The sequence below is a fragment of the Arachis duranensis genome, chromosome 4 (assembly GCF_000817695.3).
Source record: "Arachis duranensis cultivar V14167 chromosome 4, aradu.V14167.gnm2.J7QH, whole genome shotgun sequence".
In the NCBI taxonomy this organism is placed as follows: Eukaryota; Viridiplantae; Streptophyta; class Magnoliopsida; order Fabales; family Fabaceae; genus Arachis; species Arachis duranensis.
In genome coordinates this window covers 96,563,248-96,585,211 of record NC_029775.3, presented here as the reverse complement: position 1 = coordinate 96,585,211, position 21,964 = coordinate 96,563,248, and the positions used below count along the sequence as shown (strand labels likewise).

Here is a 21,964-nt window from a genome sequence, read left to right as displayed (position 1 = left end):
TGGCATCCTTGAGCTCCTCTATGTCTCTTCCTTGCCTTTGTTGCTCCTCCCTCATAGCTCTTTGGTCTTCCCTAATCTCATGGAGAATGATGGAGTGCTCTTGGTGCTCCACCCTTAGTTGGTCCATGTTATAACTCAAGTCTTCTAGAGAAGTGTTGAGTTGTTCCCAATAATTGTTTGGAGGAAAATGCATCTCTTGAGGCATCTCAGGGATTTCTTGATGATGAGCTTCCTCATGTGTCTCTTGAGATCCATGAATGGTCTCTCTTATTTGCTCCATCCTCTTTTTAGTGATGGGTTTATCCTCTTCAATGAGAATGTCTCCTTCTATGATAATTCCAGCTGAGTAGCATAGATGGCAAATAAGATGAGGAAAAGCTAGCCTTGCCATGGTGGAGGACTTTTCGGCTATTTTGTAGAATTCAAGAAAGATGACTTCATGAACTTCTACTTCCTCTCCAATCATGATGCTATGGATCATGATGGCCCGATCCACAGTAACTTCGGATCGGTTGCTAGTGGGGATGATGGAGCGTTGGATGAACTCCAACCATCCTCTAGCCACAGGCTTAAGGTCCAGTCTTCTTAATTGAACCGGCTTGCCTTTTGAGTCTCTTTTCCATTGAGCTCCTTCCACACATATGTCCATAAGGACTTAGTCCAACCTTTGATCAAAGTTGACCCTTCTAGTGTAGGGGCGTGCATCTTTTTGCATCATAGGCAAGTTGAATGCCAACCTCACATTTTCCGGACTGAAATCTAAGTATTTCTCCCGAACCATTGTAAGATAATTCTTTGGATTCGGGTTCATACTTTGATCATGGTTCCTAGCAGGGACGGATCCACTATTTAGGGTGTGGGGGCAAGCGCCCCCACTACAATTTGAAATTTTATTGAGTAGTATATAATAATAATATTTATTTGTCCTCACTAAATTATTAAATTTGATCCCACAATAATTTTTTATTTAACTTTCGATACTTGATAGCCAATTTAAGAACTTCATATTAGATGTCCATTATAATGATCAAGTTTCAAATTTAAATAAGATTGATGTTTTTTCTTAGAAATTGACTCGAAAGAATATTATCTATCCATTTGTATTTCTTCTTCTAAAAATTAGCTTTAGTTTTTTTATAATAACTACACTAATTAAATGAACTTTTTCAACTATGAATAATATCATCAAGAGCTAATTGTATGAAAGTTGAGTTTTAAATGATTGTTTAACGACATATACAAAAAAAAGACATTTCAATTATATTATGAATGTTTTAAAATATGAAATGTAAAAAATTAAATTTTAAATTATATGTTATTATTTAAATTACTATTTTAGTATTTAAATTTGTAATTAGATATTTTAAAACCTAATCATATTTTACAATAACAAAATATAATTATAACAACAATTATGCTACGTATACATAAAATAATCACTTGTACAGAATAAATCTTAAAATACAAATTTTAAAATACAAAATACACATTAAAAATAAGTTAAATGATATATGTATTTATATACAAATTTATAGTAGATAATTTGATAGCTAATTTTTTATGTAAATGTAATATTTTTATTATAAAAATTATTATCATATTATATATTTCGCCCTCACTATCAAAATTTTCTAGATCCGTCACTGGTTCCTAGTCATCCATGCATTGGCATAGAACTCTTAAACCATTAGGCTTCTGACTTGTTGAATGGGGTTGGTTAGAACTTCCCAACCTCTTCTTTGGATCTCATGTCGGATCTCCAGATACTCATTTTTCTTGAGCTTGAAAGGGACCTCAGGGATCACCTTTTTCTTGGCCACAACTTCATGGAAGTGGTCTTGATGGACCTTTGAGATGAATCTCTCCATCTCCCATGACTTGGAGGTGGAAGCTTTTGTCTTCCCTTTCCCTTTTCTAGAGGTTTTTCCGGCCTTAGGTGCCATAAGTGATTATGGAAAAACAAAAAAGCTATGCTTTTACCACACCAAACTTAGAATATTGCTCGTCCTCGAGCAAGAGAAGAAAGAAGAGAAGAAGAAGAAGAAAAAATGGAGGAGAGGGAGAGAGGTGTGTATTCGGCCAAGGGGGAGAAGAGAGGGTTGTGTTGTGTGAAAATGAAGAAGAAAATAGGGGTTTATATAGTGGAGGGAGAGGGGTTAAGGTTCGGCCATAATTGGTGGGTTTGGGTGGGAAAGGGATTTTGAATTTGAAGGTAGGTGGGGTTTATGAGGAAGAGTGGATGGATGTGAGTGGTGAAGAGGTGATGGGGAAGAGAGATTGAGATGATTGGTGAAGGGTTTTTGGGGAAGAGTGTTATTGGATTGTGTGAAGAAGAGAGAAGGTAAATTGAGGTAGGTAGGGATCCTGTGGGGTCCACAGATCTTGAGGTGTCAAGGATTATCATCCATGCACCAATGAGGCGTGTAAAATGCCCTCTGCATGCAATTCTGGCATTTAACTCCAGATTGATGCTTGTTTCTGGCGTTAAACGCCAGTTCTATGCTTGTTTTGGGCGTTCAACGCCAGTCTGCACATGCTTGTTTCTGGCGTTTAACGCCAGCTCTCCTCAGGGTGTAATCCTGGCATTTAAACGCCAGATTGTTGCTTGTTCCTGGCATTCAACGCCAGATTCATGCTCTGTTCTGGCGTTGAACGCCAGCCAGATGCTCCTTACTGGCGTTCAAACGCCAGTAAGCTCTTCCTCTAGGGTGTGCTATTTCTTCTGTTATTTTTATTCTGTTTTTAATTTTAGTATTTGTTTTGTGACTTCACATGATCATGAACCTAATAAAACATAAAAGAAAAAATAAAATAAAAATAAAATTTGATAAATAAAAATTAGGTTGCCTCCCAATAAGTGCTTCTTTAATGTCACTAGCTTGACAGTGTGCTCTCATGGAGCTTCACAGGTGATCAGGTCAATGTTGTGGACTCCCAACACCAAACTTAGAGTTTGAATGTGGGAGTTCAATACCAAACTTAAAGTTTGGTTGTGGCCTCCTAACACCAAACTTAGAGTTTGATTGTGGGGATTTTGTTTGACTCTGTATTGAGAGAAGCTTTTCATGCTTCCTCTCCATGGTTGCAGAGGAATATCCTTGAGCTTTAAACACAAGGTAGTCCCCATTTAATTGAAGGACTAGCTCTCCTCTATCAACATTAATCACAGCTCCTGCTGTGGCTAGGAAGGGTCTTCCAAGGATGATGCATTCATCCTCTTCCTTCCTAGTGTCTAAGATTATGAAATCAGCAAGGATGTAAAGGCCTTTAACCTTTACTAACACGTCCTCTACCAATCCATAAGCTTGTCTTACTGACTTGTCTACCATCTGTAATAAGAATGTGGTAGCCTGTACCTCAAAGATCCCCAACTTCTCCATTACAGAGAGTGGCATAAGATTTATACCTGACCCCAGGTCACACAGAGCCCTCTCAAAGATCATGGTGCCCATGGTACAGGGTATTAAGAATTTACCAGGATCTTGTTTATTTTGAGGTAAAGTTTGCTGAACCCATGTATCTAGTTCACTAATGAGCAAGGGAGGTTCACCTTTCCAAGTCTCATTACCAAACAACTTGGCATTCAGCTTCATGATGGCTCCTAGATATTGAGCAACTTGCTCTCCAGTTACATCTTCATCCTCTTCAGAGGAAGAATAGTTCTCAGAGCTCATGAATGGTAGAAGGAGGTTTAATGGAATCTCTATGGTCTCTATATGAGTCTCAGATTCCTTTAGGTCATCAATAGGGAACTCTTTCTTGTCTGGGAGACGTCCCATGAGGTCTTCCTCATTGGGATTCACGTCCTCCCCTTCCTCTCTAGGTTCGGCCATTTTGATTATGTCAATGGCCTTGCACTATCTTTTTGGATTCTCTTCAGTATTGCTTGAGAGAGTACTAGGAGGAGTTTCAGTTATTTTCTTACTCAGCTGGCCCACTTGTGCCTCCAAATTTCTAATAGAGGACCTTGTTTCACTCATGAAACTTAAAGTGGTCTTAGACAAATCAGAGACTATGTTTGCTAAGCTAGAGGGGCTCTGCTCAGAATTCTCTGTCTGCTGCTGAGAAGATGATGGAAAAGGCTTGCTATTGCTAAGCCTGTTTCTTCCACCATTATTAAAGCCTTGTTGAGGCCTTTGTTGATCCTTCCATGAAAAATTTGGATGATTTCTCCATGAGGAATTATAGGTGTTTCCATAGGGTTCACCCATGTAATTTATCTCTGCCATTGCAGGGTTCTCAGGATCATAGGCTTCTTCTTCAGAAGATGCCTCTTTAGTACTGTTGGATGCATTTTGCCATCCATTCAGACTTTGAGAAATCATGTTAACTTGCTGAGTCAACATTTTGTTCTTAGCCAATATGGCAATCAGAGCATCAATTTCAAGAACTCCCTTCCTCTGAGGCGTCCCATTACTCATAGAATTCCTCTCAGAAGTGTACATGAATTGGTTATTTGCAACCATGTCAATGAGTTCTTGAGCTTTTGCAGGCGTTTTCTTTAGGTGAATGGATCCACCTACAGAATGGTCCAGTGACATCTTAGAGAACTCAGATAGACCATAATAGAATATATCCAAAATGGTCCACTCTGAAAGCATGTCAGAAGGACACCTTTTGGTCATCTGTTTGTATCTTTCCCAAGCTTCATAGAGGGATTCACCATCTTTTTGTTTGAAAGTTTGAACATCCACTCTAAGCTTGCTCATCTTTTGAGGAGGAAAGAACTTAGCCAAGAAGGCCGTGACCAGCTTATCCCAAGAGTCCAGGCTATCTTTAGGTTGAGAATCCAATCATGTTCTAGCCCTGTCTCTTACAGCAAAAGGGAAAAGCATGAGCATGTATACTTCAAGATCTACTCCATTAGTCTTAACAGTCTCACAGATCTGCAAGAATTCAGTTAAAAACTAATAGGGATCTTCTGATGAAAGTCCATGGAACTTGCAGTTCTGTTGCATTAGAGCAACTAGTTGAGGTTTCAGCTCAAAATTGTTTGCTCCAATGGCAGGGATTGAGATGCTTCTTCCATCAAATTTGGAAGTGGGTGTAGTATAATCACCAAGTATCCTCCTTGCATTATTATTTTCGGCTGCCATCTCCTCTTCCTTTTCAAAAATTTCTGTAAGGTTGTCTCTGGATTGTTGTAATTTAGCTTCTCTTAGTTTTCTCTTCAGAGTCCTTTCAGGTTCAGGATCTACTTCAACAAGAATATTCTTGTCCTTACTCCTGCTCATACGAAAAAGAAGGGAACATAAAATAATAATAGAGATTCTCTTTACCACAGTAGAGAGATTCCTTTATGTTAGTAGAAAAAGAAAAGAATAGAAGAAATGAAAAGGTAAGAATCCAAACACAAGGGGGAAGAGAGTGGGTTCGAATTCTTGAGTGGAAGAGAAGTGTTAGTAGATAAATAAATAGAAGGAGATGATAGGGAAGAGTTTTAAAAAATTGTTTTGAAAAACAGTTAGTGATTTTTGAAAATTGAGAGAAGAAATAAAATAAAAATAAAAATTTGAACAATTAGTTAATTAGAAAGAATATTTGAAAAACGGAGAGGAGTTTTCAAAAATTAGAGAGATACAATTAGTTAGGTGGTTTTGAAAAAGATAAGAAACAAACAAAAAGTCAATTAGTTAGTTGAAAAGGATTTGAAAATCAATTTTGAAAAGATAAGAAGTTAGAAAAGATATTTTGAAATCAAATTTTTGAAAAAGATATGATTTGAAAAAGATATTTTGAAAAGATATGATTGATAAAGATATTTTAGAAAAGATTTAATTTTTAAAATTAAAATTGATTACTTGACTAATAAGAAACTAAAAGATATGACTCTAGAATTTAAAGATTGAACCTTTCTTAACAAGAAAGTAACAAACTTTAAATTTTTTAATCAATTATATTAATTGTTAGTAAAGTTTTCAAAATTTTGAAATAAAGATAAGAAAAATATTTTGAAAATAAATTTTTAAAAATTTTTTGAAAATAAAAAAAATGAAAAAGATTTGATTTTTGAAAAAGATTTTGAAAAGATAAGATTTTTAAAATTGAAAATTTGACTTGACTTATAAGAAATAGCTAAGTTTTAAAAATTTTTGACCAAGTCAACTCAAATTTTCGAAATTTATGAGAGAAAAAGGGAAAGATATTTTTTTATTTTTGAATTTTTAATGATGAGAGAGAAAAACACAAATATGACCCAAAACATGAAAATTTTGGATCAAAACACTTAATGCATGCAAGAACACTATGAATGTCAAGATGAACATCAAGAACACTTTGAAGATCAAGATGAACATTAAGAATTATTTTTGAAAAATTTTCAAGAAAAGAAAAACATGCAAGACACTAAATTTAGAAATTTTTAATGCTTAGACACTATGAATGCAAAATGCATATGGAAAATAACAAAAAACACATAACAAAAAAATTTAAAGATCAAACAAGAAGACTTGTCAAGAACAACTTGAAGATCATGAAGAACATCATGCATGAAATTTTTGAAAAAAAATGCACAAATTTTTAAAACATGCAATTGACACCAAACTTAAAAATTGACACTAGACTCAAACAAGAAATACAAAATATTTTTTTTGTTTTTATGATTTTATTAATTTTTTTGTATTTTTTTCGAAAACATATAGGAAAAATAAAATAAGAAATTCAAAATTTTTAATAAGAATTCCAGGAATCTTTGCAATGTTAGTCTAAAGCTCCGATCCAGGAATTAGACATGGCTTAATAGCCAGCCAAGCTTTTTGTGAAAGTTTCTGTCCAAAACACTAGACATGGCCAATGGCCAGCCAAGCTTTAGCATACAAATCAGACATACAACAGCTGATACTTCATCCAACTTCATATACTGATAAGGGGAAGCCTCAATCCAATTGAGTTAGACATGGCTTTACAGCCAGCCAAGCTTCAACATGCTTCATGAAACACTAGAATTCATTCTTAAAAATTTAGAATAATTTTTCGAAAACAGAAGTAAAAATTTTTTTGAAAAATTTTTTTGAAAATAAAACAAAAAGAAAATTACCTAATCTGAGCAACAAGATGAACTGTCAGTTGTCCAAACTCGAACAATCCCCGGCAACGGCGCCAAAAACTTGGTGCACGAAATTGTGATCATCAACAATGGCGCCAAAAACTTGGTAGCGCTTTTAAACGTGAATCACACTTTGTCACAACTCCGCACAACTAACCAGTAAGTGCATTGGGTCGTCCAAGTAATACCTTACGTGAGTAAGGGTCGATCCCACAGAGATTGTTAGTATGAAGCAAGCTATGGTCATCTTGTAAATCTCAGTTAGGCGGATAATAAATGGTTATAGAGTTTTCGAAATTAATAATAAATAAAGCATAAAATAAAGATAGAGATACTTATGTAATTCAATGGTGGGAATTTTAGATAAGTACATAGAGATGCTAGTTCCTGTTGAATCTCTGATTTTCTACTGCTTTCATCCAATTCTTCATACTCCTTTCCATGGCAAGCTGTATGTAGGGCATCATTGTTGTCAATGGCTACTTCTCATCCTCTCAGTAAAAAAGGTCCAAATGCTCTTGTCACAGCACGGCTAATCATCTGTCGGTTCTCGATCATGTCAGAATAGAATCCATTGATTCTTTTGCGTCTGTCACCATGCCCAATAATCGTGAGTTTGAAGCTCGTCACAGTCATTCAATCCCTGAATCCTACTCGGAATACCACAGACAAGGTTTAGACTTTCCGGATTCTCAAGAATGGCTGCCAAAGGGTTTTAGCTTATACCACAAAGATTCTGATTAAGGAATCCAAGAGATACTCGCTCGTTCTAAGGTAGAACGGAAGTGGTTGTCAGTCACACGTTCATAGGTGAGAATGATGATGAGTGTCATGGATCATCACATTCGTCATGTTGAAGTGCAACGAATATCTTAGAACAAGAATAAGCTGAATTGAATAGAAAATAGTAGTAATTGCATTAATTCTCGAGGTACAGCAGAGCTCCACACCCTTAATCTATGGTGTGTAGAAACTCCACCGTTGAAAATACATAAGTGATGGTCCAGGCATGGCCGAATGGCCAGCCCCCATAAATGTGATGAAAGGATCATAAGGTGAACAAAAATAATCCAAAGATGTCTAATCAATAGTAAAATGTCCTATTTATACTAGACTAGTTACTAGGGTTTACAGAAATAAGTCTAAATGCAGAAATCCACTTCCGGGGCCCACTTTGGTGTGTGCTTGGGCTGAACTTGAGCTTTACACGTGCAGAGGCTTCTTCTAGAGTTAAACGCCAAGTTGTAACGTATTTTTGGCGTTTAACTCTGGTTTGTGACGTGTTTCTGGCGTTTTACTCCAGAATGCAGCATGGAACTGGCGTTGAATGCCAGTTTGCGTAATCTAAACTCGAACAAAGTATGGACTATTATATATTGCTGGAAAGCTCTAAATGTCTACTTTCCAACGCCATTAAGAGCGCGCCATTTAGAGTTTTGTATCTCTAGAAAATCCATTTCAAGTGCAGGGAGGTCAGAATCCAATAGCATCAGCAGTCCTTTGTCAGCCTCCTATCAGACTTTTGCTCAGGTCCCTCAATTTCAGCCAGAAAATACCTGGAATCACAGAAAAATATACAAACTCATAGTAAAATTCATAAATGTGATTTTTGCATAAAGACTAATAAAAACATCCCTAAAAGTAGCTAGATCCTACTAAAAACTACTTAAAAACAATGCCAAAAAGCGTATAAATTATCCGCTCATCAAGAACTACGTGAAAAAGTGTTTATGGAAGAGCCTCACGACTTCACTAATGCATTATCACTTGGTGTATAGACTCAAGAAAGTGATATATGGACTCAAACAAGCACCAAGAGCTTGATTTTACACCATCTTTGCCACTTTAATGACATTTGGCTTCACCAGCACCAAAATAGACCTCTCTATTTGTAAGACACACTCCTAACTCTATTACTCTTTTATGTTCTTACATGGATGATATTCTCCTAACAGGGAATAATAAAGATGAATTGCAATATTTAATTAGCAAACCTAATTGTATATTCTCTCTTAAAGACCTTGGTCAATTTAACTGCTTTTTGGGTCTGGAAGCTATTTTTCTTGGACAACATAACCTTATTCTCACACAAAACAAGTATATAATTAATCTTTTAACTGGAACTTATATGTTAATGGCTAATCCAATCCTAACACCAATGGTTTCTTCCTCTAAATTAAGTATGAATGACCGATCCTAAGTTATACAGGTCCATAGTAGGAGCTCTCGAATACTTAACACTTATAAGACCAGACCTCAATATGCATAATTCAACTCTCAATCACTATCTTTCCATGAAGAGAATCCTTCAACATATCAAAGGTACCAGGAATCAAGGACTAATGTTTTTACTAAATGTACTGACTTTATACTTTTCTTGCAAATGCAGATTCGGGAGTAGATTATGATGATAGAAAATTTGTAATATGATACTGTGTGTATTTGGGAACCAATTTGATAACATGGAAAAGCAAAAAAAAAAACATGTTGTGAGTAGGTCTAGCATAGAGGTCAATTTTCGAGCATTAACAGCAGCTCAAGCAGAATTGATATGGGTCCAAAATCTTTTACGTGAGTTACACATTTTACTTTTCATCTCTCCCACCATATATTGTGACAATCAAAGTGTTTGCTTATTGGAAACCAATCCAATACTGCATAACAAGTCAAAATACTTTGAATTATATCTCTATTTTATGGGAGAATAAGTCACTACTTAAAAGCCTTATGTAAATAACATCCCAGCATAAGATCAATTAGCAGACATATTCATCAAAGTACTCTATCAATCGGTTCCAGAAGTTTTGTGACAAACTTTGAGTGGCTCCAAGGTCCTCTCTTAGTTTGAAGGGAGATAGATGTGAAGGATAATGATAGCTTGGACTCCAAGAAATCAAAATAACAAGTATTGAATTATGTTATAACTACTCTACTCATAACAAAATTTTATTATTAACTCTAGGTAGTTATTTTGTTAAGTCTAGCTATTATAAATAGTATTAGTGTATCAAAATCTCTAAGGACAACATTCACTAATGTACAATCACTAAATATAAAGAGTTCTATGCAGTATCACTCTATTCTTTCTAATTCTCTCAGCTTCACTCTTGGAACCATCACTGGTTTCTCTTCAGTTCTTCAATTTTGCAACAATCTTGACAAGAAAAAATATTATACGTATATATTATTATGTGAGGACTATGTTAATTGATCGTCTTAGGTGAGCCATTGTAGCTTATATAGTATATTAGGAAGGCCACAACTATGGTACCTACGTTAACCGTGGCTACAGGTGGCTAGTAATTGACTATCTAATAAAAATGTGACATTTGTCATGGTCCAAATTAACATAAACATGCTTATAGCTAATCTAAGGTAGATAAGCACAAATTTTTTACAGCAGGAGCGATGGTGAGGTCGAGATCCAATAGCCCCTTGCATGACATGCCCTTGTAGTCCACTACAGAAGAAGAATCGAAGTTGTTGCATTGCCTATGAGACACATCTCGCTGGCGGCTCATTCTCGATTCGTCGTATGATGTAACATTTCAAAAAACATAATAGAACGCGCTGCTGGGAACGCCATGACGGCAGAAGTAAAGGCGGAAAAAACAGTTTCAGCGTGCGCTGCGGCTAGGACTGCACTGACGGTGGCAGTGGCGGCAGCCGCGAAGATGAATCAAGCATGCTACTCTGGCTCGGGCAACATGTGTTGTCGTTAATGTGAACGAAGTTGTTGCTGTTGTTTAGAAGCTCCGCCGCCATCGGAACATTGGTCTTAGCCTTGGCGCCGTACGCACTCGCTGCCCCCTCTGCAGTTTCAAAAGTTCCGAGCCAGACGTGCGTCTTGCCAGGGTCATGGATCTGGGCGGCGTCCATGGACGTTTCCTAACAGATCTCTTTGGCGTGACAAAGTCGAAAAGGGTGGCTAAGAGTGGATAGAGGTTGACTTACTAATACCTGTTAGATACTTGGCATTTGACAAGAGAATTACCAAGAAAAAATAGTCAATTAGCGTAAAAATCGAGTAAGGTAAATTCACTGAAGTGTTACCGTGGATATAAATGAAATTTGGACATCAAATTTTTTTTTTGTCGTGGCTCATGGCCAAACAAACAGACTCAGATAAACAAACAGACTCAGGTCAGGTAGAAGCCGCCTAGACTATATACCTAATACGCCTATAATTAGGCTTGTGTTATGGATCTGGACTTAGGTAAAAAAAAGAGATAAAATAATATTAATAGGGCTAAAAAAATCGTAAAGTCCATGAATTTAAATGGTGATTTATTTTTTTTATTATCTCAAATACTAAATAAGTAACATCAATAAGTGAAAATAAGGTAACAAGTTTACAATTCTTGAGTGGGACGAAGAGAAAAAAAAATTAGAAAAACAAATTTATTCGAATAAATAGTAAAATTGAAAAAAATTGTTAACTAGATGTTTGAGGTGAAATTTCGTTAAAATGAAGTAGTTTATATTGAGGTATAAACTTTGAATAACTTTTTATCAATTATATATTAATATGGGAGTTTAGGTTTTAGGTTTTACTTATAATTTTTTATTGTCATATAAAAATTTAAAATTTAGTTCGAATTTAGCAGATCTTAATTATTTGGCTTTAGTTCCAATTTTGATTAAAATTATTCCTTTGGTAGTGTCAATTGAAAGTTTTTTTTCTGATGTACTAAAATTGAATTGTTGAAAATTAAATAATATAACATGAATTGATAATAAAATTATCTTAAATTTATTTGCTTAAAACAACTTTTTTTTATAAAACATAATTTTTTGCCTAACATTTTTTATTATCAAATGACATGAATTTAATTTAAATAATTCGCATTAGTTTGTAGCCTTTTGATAAGTTGGAGAAATAAAATCATTAAACCGTAGATAATCAGAATGATATCCAAATTTTTCAATGCAAGAATTAAAATTATAAAGTATAATTATTTATTGTTTTATCTTTTGTTTATTTTAAAAATAAAAAAACTCAAAAATAGGATAATAAATAATTTTGTTTATTTTGAAAATTGTAAAGTATAATTTTGTTTGTTCTTTTTGTTTTTATAATTTTCAGAATAAACAAAAAAATATGCAAATAAAACTTAAAATCTAAACCCCAATATTGATATATAATTGATAAAAAATTATTCAAAGTTTATATCTCAATATAAACCATTTCATTTTAAAAAAATTTCATCTCAAACATTTATTTAACAATTTTTTTTTACCGTTTATTCAAATAATTTTGTTCTTCAGTTTTCTTTTTTTCTTCACACTCATAAACGGTAAATTTGCTTTCTTTTTTTGCGGACTACTATTATTTATTTAGTATATGGAGTAACAAAAAATAACTCATCATCAAAATTCATAGACTCTACCAAATTTTTTGGCCTATTGATATTGTCTTATTCAGTTTTTTTTCCAAGTCCAAGGCCCGTAACACAGGCCTAATGTTTTGGTGTTTAAATTTCATTTATACCCTCACAATAACACTCCTGCGAATTACTGTATCCTTTTTGCATATTCTCTTGTCAAATGGCAAGTGTTCAATAGGTATTGGTCAGTCAACTTTTGGTTACTCTTAGTCACCATTCTCTATGCCACCATATATTACCATACATATATATAAAATGTATTTTTACACTTCACACATTATTTTAGAGGGAAGTTCAATAATGATGTACTTTCTCAAAAAATAAAAAAAATCAGGTGATTATGAATTTGTGTTGAAACAGAATATGAATAAGGTCTACGATTGGATTAAATAGAATTTTGTGTGGTTAGTTATGGAGAAATTGAAATTCTATGAAAGATGGCTAAATTAGTTAAAAGAATATGTGGCATTAGTTTCTTACTTTGTTATTGTAAAAGACTAATTTTTTTTTTTAAAGTCATGTAGAGGATTATGACATGACGATCCTCTTTCTCTTTATCTATTTTTGTTGTATGCAGATGATCTCTTCCATCTGTCCCACAAAGAAGAACAAAGACGAGACATCATGGACCTTAAACTAAATTGCAAATGCCCGACAATTAGACACCTCATTTTTGTAGTGATTTTATAGTTGTTACAAAGCTAACTCTCACTCATTTCAAAAACTCTTACAAATCCTACAAGACTATAGTGAAATAAGTGGCCAAGTAATAAACATTGACAAATTAGTCGTGTTTTTTAGCCACAATACACCAGCAACAGTTTGAAATTATACTGATCAAACTCTACATGTCCCTCATGTGGATAATTAAGATAAGTATTTGGGTCTTCCAATAGTTATTTCTAGATCTAAATTTAAAGGGTCACATTTAACTACATCATGGATTGGGTAGGAAAAAGTTACAACATTGGAAAAGGAAATTTGCTCTCAGCTAGTGGAAGAGAAGTCCTAATCAAGACAATAGCTATTGTCCTTATATCTCTTAGTTGTTTCAAGCTGCCAGCAGAAACCTTGTAAATGAAATTTAAAGAATGATGATGTAGTTTTGCTGCGGGCAAAAATCAAAGGTTCTAGAACGAGAATGAGCTGGATTAGCTGGAACACTATTTTTTGACAAAAAAATTTAGGAGGACTGAACTTCAAGGATATCAAAGCTTTTAATTTTGTTATATTAGGAAAACAAGGATGGAGAATTACCAAAAGGACTCAACATTGGTCTTTAAAGTCTATAAAAGTAAATCAGCCATGACCTTTTCCGGCATGGAGAAGTTTGCTGAAAGCTACGAAAGTACTCGAAAAGAGCATTTTCTGAGAGAAGGTAAAAATAGACTAATTAGACTTTTGGAGGATCCTTGGCTAAAATATTTCAAACTCATTTCAGCTTTCTACTTAGTTAATCTAAGGTCAAACGTCAAGAATGATTTCAGACTTAATTATGACAAAAAGTAATGTAAAATCCAGGAAAACACATCACAATTCAGTCTAGAAATCCAATAAGCAATACTTTAAAAGAAATTGGACAAGACAAAGATTCAATTACTTGGTGCAAGGAGAGAAATGGTCACTCAGTGGCTTTTGATTCGATCACTTTTTAATTCTTCCATCCTCATCTTGGGATCTAAAGAGCCCAGCCAAAACCAAAATATTATATTTGGGTGGAAATCCTTGCATGGCGAGTTATCAGTTTGCCAAAACCTATATTAAAGATTCTTTTATCTTTCATAGTGAACAAGAAGAAGAATCAATGCTCTATTACTTGATAAACTACTCACATGCGAAGCAAATTCGGAACTTGGTTGGAATTTTAACTTCGAGGGTATCCGAAAATCTGATGAGCTAGTGAAATAGTGGGTAAAGACAAATCAAAAGCTAAAATAGGAATACAAGCATAAAAAAATATCCATAATGGCAACGATTCTATGGCAAATTAAAAGACAAAAAATTTTAAGTCTTTAAAGGAAAATAGTTGATGCCTAAACTCTCTTTTTTTTTTTTGGTGACTCCTAAACTCTCTTTTATGTTTTTATTTGAACTTTGGTTCTTTATTTCTCTCTTTGATTTTTAAAAAAATTGTATAAAAAATCCAATTTATTAGTTTCGTTGTTTTTCTAAAATAAATTGTATTTATTATTTCAAATGAATAAAAGATTTATTTTTAGTAAAAATAAAAATATTAAAACATTAAAGTAGAGACAAATAACATATTTAATCAAATTAATTGAATTAAATAAAAAGACTTTGGAAAATTAAAATTATAGATTGTTAGTGATGATGACAAAGATGATGATGGTTAAAGCTCCAGCCATACTCCATGCTCTATATCCAACTTTTGTACGACAACACATTGTATTAACTTCATTCGCATACAGCACACATGTCGGAGCTGGGAAATGTTTGTGGATAGAGTGAAATATACAAAATCTTAAATAAGGTATTTGTTTTTGGAAAATTTTTACATGTTCTATTCACTTTATTGGAACATCAATCTACAAGGTACAAAAGAGTAACCAACAAAGTTTTGAAAAGCAGACCAATTATCGAACCTTTTAACTATTGATTTACTAGTTTATTAATTTACTGATTCAACTGAAATAATTATTTATAATAAAATATAAATAAATATACTAAAATATATTATTTTAGTATAAAACATATTATAATTTAATATAGTCACCAAAAAATATTATAACAATTAAAATATTATAATGTCATCTAATTATAAATTCAAAAATCAAATAACAAAAAGATATTTAAATATGAAATATTAACATTAAAGTTTATCATAAATCATCAAAATATTTGTTTCGTTGAGATCATCTTTGTAATATCCTAATATTTTTAAACTAGGCTTAAGCCTTATTTTTTTTTGTGACTAGGCTTAAGCCTTATTTGGATTATATTAGTTGATATTCAAATTTTACAAAATTTTTAAAATAAAATTTTTATCTAAAATATTTAAAAAGTACTGAATAACTAGTTTTTTTTAAACGCTATTTGAAAATAGCGAGAGCCTTAATCATTTGAATCGTTATTAGTTGAAAAATATAAGTAAGACCCAAAGATACTAACACGGAAAATGGAAATACTAAACTATAAAGAGAAAAATAATAACAAATTTTACTCATCAAATAATTATATAATAAAAAAAATCTTTATAGCCACAATTGTAGTCACTCAATAAAGATAAAACAAGACACAATGAATTCTAATTCTCTCATCACTTTGCATAACTATGACTAAACCAATCGTCTGTCGCTACAAGAAAAATGCATATTACCGTCGGATTTATCGACGGAATAACGAAAATAACCCAATGATAATACGGTTGCCGTCGGATTGTATCGGACAAAATAAGAATTTTTTGTTCCGACGATAACTTGCGGCAGAATATGATAGTTGAGGCAAGAAAATCAAATGCACATTACCGTCAAAAAAATCCGACGATGCGTCATGTTTTTATTTTTGAAATTAACCTAGATGATCGCTACCATCAGAAAATTCCGTCGATAAATCCGACGGTAGAGTCAATTTTTTTAATTTTTTTCAGTCTATAATAGACTCCGATAGTTAATAATTGAAAGTCAACACTCAATTAGTAAATAATAAATTAGTATTTTATCTGAAAACATTGATTTATATATGATGTAAAAGATCAAGTATATAGAATCATAACACGAAATGAAAGTTTGATAAAGAAATACATAAGATAGAACTATATTGACATTAACCTTATTTAGATTCATCATCTTCTTTCTCTGGTTTATCATCCTCCGCTTCTGAGATAATTTTCTGATCATCGACTTCTGATGTCATCATCCATATTAGCCGACCTAAGGATGTTCGGATAACCAATATCAACCACTATTTTTGAAGAAGTTGGGTCATCAATTTGGAAAGGTTCCTGACCCTCTGTCCCATCAGACTCAATGTGACCTCTTGTCTTAGTCTTATCCACAATCACCCAACTAGACTAGCATGACCCCGAATAAGACAAATAGTATATCCATCATGCATTTTGAGGTAGAAAGAAAGGATCGTAGTTCCTATATTTCCTAGTCACATTTACTTCAGTGATATTGTAGTCTTTGTGCTTTCGGTTCTTTGTCACAAACTTGGATCATACCATATACATTTAAATACGCATACCTTGTACGTAGTGCGATAAAAATACTATAATTGAATTATATTGTGCAACACACCATACCAATAATAATGAGCACCACCTGAATCCCCACGAACCCAAACTCTGGTGTTATATATTTTCCTTCTAACTGACTATTGAACGAATAGAATAGATATCCATTAACATTGTATATCAGGTAGCTTCTGCCCTTATTCATTGGGTCCTAATTAAGTGCTAGTAGTTCCCAATCTGTTGTGTCAGCTAGATGCACTCTGACATATTCTTTAAAGTAATATAAAAAATTGTTCAGTGGTGTATCAGAATTTGTTTCTTGAAATAACCTATGATACAATATGATTAATAAGAAAATTTCAGTGTACTGAAGTTTTAATTAGATGATTAACACAGTATGTTACTAAATGCAATAATTACGAAGACCTGAAAACTCACATCAGGTAGCGTGAAACTTGGTCAAAGTTAAGCAACACATACAGATGTGCGGCATCAATTTCCTTTCTCTCTAACCAATATACTACCCGTGCCCATTGCAACTCCTTCTAGAACAAATATTGGATACGTTGTTCCACCTGACGAGGATTCTTCCCTCTCATCATTCCTTATAACTCTTGTTTTACGTGACTCAATATGAGGCACAAAATAGATGGAACAAAATGCAGATGTTTCTATAACTAGGAATGCTTTGCAGATACTACCCTTGATACGAGCTCTGTTCTTTACGGTGAGTTTGAATGATCCAATCATCCTCTCAAATAGGTATATCCACTAAATTGGCCTGGTCCACATACTCTTGCTTCGTACAATAGGTAGATTGTTAAGTGTTCCATGACGTCAAAAACACCCGAGAGGGGATATCTTCTCTAACTTAAAAAGTATGATCAAAATGTTCTTCTCATGATTGTAAGATCATTTATGTTAAGTTTCATAGTACATAACTCCCTAAAAAACTCAGTTATTTCGGAGAGGGATTTCCAAATGTTGGTAGGAAATTCTCTAAATAAGATAGGAGCAATGACTCCATAAAGACATGACAAACATGACTCTTTAACATAGCAAGCCTACCTTGTAAGACGTTTGCACACCTGCCCAAGTTAGAGTCATAGCCATCGAAAAACCTCAATCCTCCAATTCACCTACAAATATTTTATCTCTGATCCTTCATTAGAGTGAACACAACCTTTGGTTTAGCCCGTCAGCCATTCTCAAGTCTCTTTAAGTTCAAACCTGTCCATCTGCAAATGTCCACCAAGTTTAACCTTGTCTTATCGTTATCCTTTGTCCTCTCATCGTCCATTATTATGTGCATAATATTATAAAATATGTTCTTTTTAATGTGCATCATATCAAGACAATGTCAAACCAAATTGTCTTTCCAATAAGGCAAAACCCAAAATATGATCTGCTTGTTCAATTATGCGCCTTGCCATATCCCAAAGGTCTCAAACTTGCCCTGTTATCGATGATCCTTGGCATTCTACTAATACGATGCCAAACTTGAAAACCCCTCAATCTCAAGGGTGCCTCTTCTTGTTTAGTTTTATTCTTCCTAAACGACTCTTGGTTGTGCCAAAAAGAATGATTAATATTGAAAAACCTTCGATGACAATCAAACGATGAATTCTTACCCCTATTTGTTAGCCAAAATACCTTTGTATCCTCCATACAAATGGGACACGACATTCTCCCCTAAGTGGACAAACCTGATAATATCTCGTAAGCAGAAAATTTGTTAATGGTCCACATCAACAAAACATGTAGTTGGAAGTTTGTCTTTGTTAAGATACTTTACGTGTCTACACTATGAACCCATACTCCATCAACTCATCTGCCAAGAGTTGCAAAAAGAAATCTATTTTGGCTTTTGGATTGCTTGGACTAAGTATGATATAATTTAAGAAGATGTATGGGTCCTTAATGCAAATTTCAGGAGGTAGGCTATAAGGATTCACTACTACAGGTCAACAAGAGTACACACTACCGAAATTAAAATTTGGTGCAAATCCGTCGGAGCACAAAGCTAATCTAACATTGCTGGGCTCATTCGCAAATGTAGGGTGGACCCGATCAAAGGCTTCCAAGCATCTCCATATGACGGGTCTGTCAAAAAACCATCATTTCTCTTGTTGTTACTATGCCAGGTCATGTGAGGGGCCAAGCTCATCGATGCATATAATCGTTTTAGCCTAGGGGTTAAGGGCAAGTAATGCATTCATTTGTTTGGAATTCTCTTTAACCGTCGTTTACCAATCCATTCTCTCTCTACCTGAAACCTCGATACATCACAAAATCTACAAATAATTATATCTACATCCCCTTGTAATACGGCATACAACCATTTAAATAATAATCGATTTTTATGGAATTTAGACCCAACTTTAAAACTAACTTCTTTGCTTTGTAGTGGCTCTGGGGGATGCCACTAGTCTCGGCAGGTACTAATTTATTGCAAAGGGTGACTCGCTTATCAAAAGACTCTTGCATGTAATTTGACTCAAATTTAATATTCATCATTCTAACACATGCAGACAAGAATGAACAGACCCCTCGTACAATGATTTCATGCCAGATTCTAATAGATGATAAAAACTCTTTGCCTTTGAGTTAGGATCTTTTTCAGCATCTTCCATATCAGTAACACCTATTGCATCAAACATCATTTTGTTGTATCTCTCGTGGTTACCCTCCCAATTAATTTCTTCTATGCTTAGTTCTCTAACCACCCGAACCCTCGTTGATCGACCCCTAGACTTATTGAAATTCAAGGCGAATTGGTTAATTTCCTGCTCATCCACTTCTTCATGTTCCGTCCACATTTAATACCAATCCTTGAACCCATTACAATAGAGGTGAAGTGTTATATCCGAAGGTCCTAACCATTATGTGATGTGAATCCGATAAATGTCTGAGAACCACCTTAGCATATATTATAAGGCGGATTTAGATTAGATAAGTAAAAGTAATAGATATGCCGTGAAAGAAAAAAGTGTGTCCTAAGTCAAAAACCATATACCAATAACGATGAATTTGACCGCCGAGTTAAAATCATTTATGGAATCTTTACTATCATCTTTTCTTGATTAAATTAACTTAGTAGAATATTCTAAATTTAATTTTGGAGCCGAGATACTCTCTGCTACCAATTTCTTAGTTGTCGATTGTTTAAATCGATACGGTTTGAATACGATAATCTTACGATTTAATCATTAAACCATGTTCTTCTTTCTTTGGCAATTCAGCCAATACATCAAGGAATCTATCTTTAACCAAAAATTTATGAAGCCACATAATAAATCAACCCATCAGCCATTCTCAAGTCTCTTTAAGTTCAGACCTGGCCGTCTGCAAATGTCCACCAAGTTTAACCTTGTCTTATCGTTATCCTTTGTCCTCTCATCGTCCATTACTATGTGCATGATATTATAAAATATGTTCTTTTTAATGTGCATCATATCAAGACAATGTCGAACCAAATTGTCTTTCCAATAAGGCAAAACCCAAAATATGATCTGCTTGTTCAATTATGCGCCTTGCCATATCCCAATGGTCTCAAACTTGCCCTGTTATCGATGATCCTTGGCATTCTACTAATACGATGCCAAACTTGCAAACCCCTCAATCTCACGGGTGCCTCTTCTTGTTTAGTTTTATTCTTCCTAAACGACTTTTGGTTGTGCCAAAAAGAATGATTAATATTAAAAAACCTTCGATGACAATCAAACCATGAATTCTTACCCCTATTTGTTAGCCAAAATATCTTTGTATCCTCCATACAAATGGGACACGACATTCTCCCCTAAGTGGACAAACCTGATAATATCCCATAAGCAGAAAATTTGTTAATGGTCCACATCAACAAAACATGTAGTTGGAAGTTTGTCTTTGTTAAGATACCTTACGTTTCTACACTATGAATCCATACTAGGGATGGCAACGGGTCCCCAAGGGGGCGGGGACATGCCCCCCGCCCCCCGTCCCCCGCTCCCAATTAATGTCCCCGTCCCCGCCCCGTCCCCATGACGGGTAACGGGGACCCCGTATCCGCTGGGGACCTGGGTCTCCGCGGATATCCGCGGATTTTTGTAAAAATAAGTAAAAATTGAAAAAAATGAAAAAAATTAGAGAAAATAAAAAATAATCTTCAATTGTCAATTTGTCATTACGAACATAACATTCATAGTCTTTAAAGACTTAAATAGCAATAACAACAAGACATGAACATCCAAACATATCCATAAACAACCAAATATTACATAAACAACCAACGATATTCATAAACAACAAAATAAAGTTCATAACATCATAAAAACATAATTCCACCATCTCAATCTTCCTTTCATCTCATAATGGTAGTGATGGTAGATTCCGACTTACTTGAATCCTACATTGACAAGAAAACAATTTAAAGTTAAAATCATATAATAACTCAATAAGTCAATAATATAAAAACATAGTGTATTATATGTAATTTAATAGTTTACTTACGTTAACATCTCCTTCAATGTTATTAATTGTGTAGCACTCAAATCCTATGTTAGCTGTAGTGCCAAGTTCATTCCAAAGCCAATCTTGATTACACATTAGAGCCTCTAATGTGTCCGGACGCAACCTACTACGATGTGGCGTAACAAATCGACCACCCGTACTAAATGAAGATTCAGAGGCAACGGTAGAGATAGGAATCGCCAAAAAATCTCTAGCAATAGCTTGCAAAGTAGGAAACTTCGCTCCATTTGACTTCCACCAATTTAAGATATCAAAATCATGTTCAGTTTGTGGTACCGGTCTCTCTTCAAGATAATAGTCCAACTCGCTCTTTGTATCAATAAATGCGGATTCCTCACTTACATGTGCAGCAAAATCAGCTTGCCAATCTTCATGAATGAACTTCCTCCCCTTTGAACTTGAAGGAATTGATGGTGGTGGCGGCATATCTAATTGAGCAGCTTGGTCTCTCTCTCTTCCCTTTGTTGCATATTCTAAAACTAAATCTTGCACTACCTTTTTCACTTGACCAATTACAACACATGCCTCCGTCTCACCATATATTTTACGAAAAAAGAAATTCAATAAATACATCTTGTACCTAGGATCCAAAAGAGTCCCAATAGCCATAACTGTATTAATCACACCCCAATACTTTTCAAACTTAGTTATCATACTAGTAGCCATCATTTCAATTATCTCATTTCCACAATTTTTCCACTCCATCAAAGCCAACTTAATCGCACAAACCTTAGGAAAATAAAGATTTGATGTAGGATAAGTTGTTCCAGAAAACAATTCAGTCACATCAAAAAATACCCTCAATCTTTGAAAAATCTCATCCGTCAT

At 34.3% G+C, this 21,964-nt stretch overlaps 1 non-coding gene across 1 annotated transcript; it reads left to right on the top strand.

The window, feature by feature from the left end:
• The first annotated feature begins 4,595 nt into the window (after window positions 1-4,595).
• LOC127747121 (small nucleolar RNA R71) lies at window positions 4,596-4,703 on the top strand. Its single transcript, XR_008008925.1, has one exon. It is a non-coding gene; the product is annotated as a small nucleolar RNA R71 (small nucleolar RNA).
• The last annotated feature ends 17,261 nt before the right edge of the window (window positions 4,704-21,964 follow it).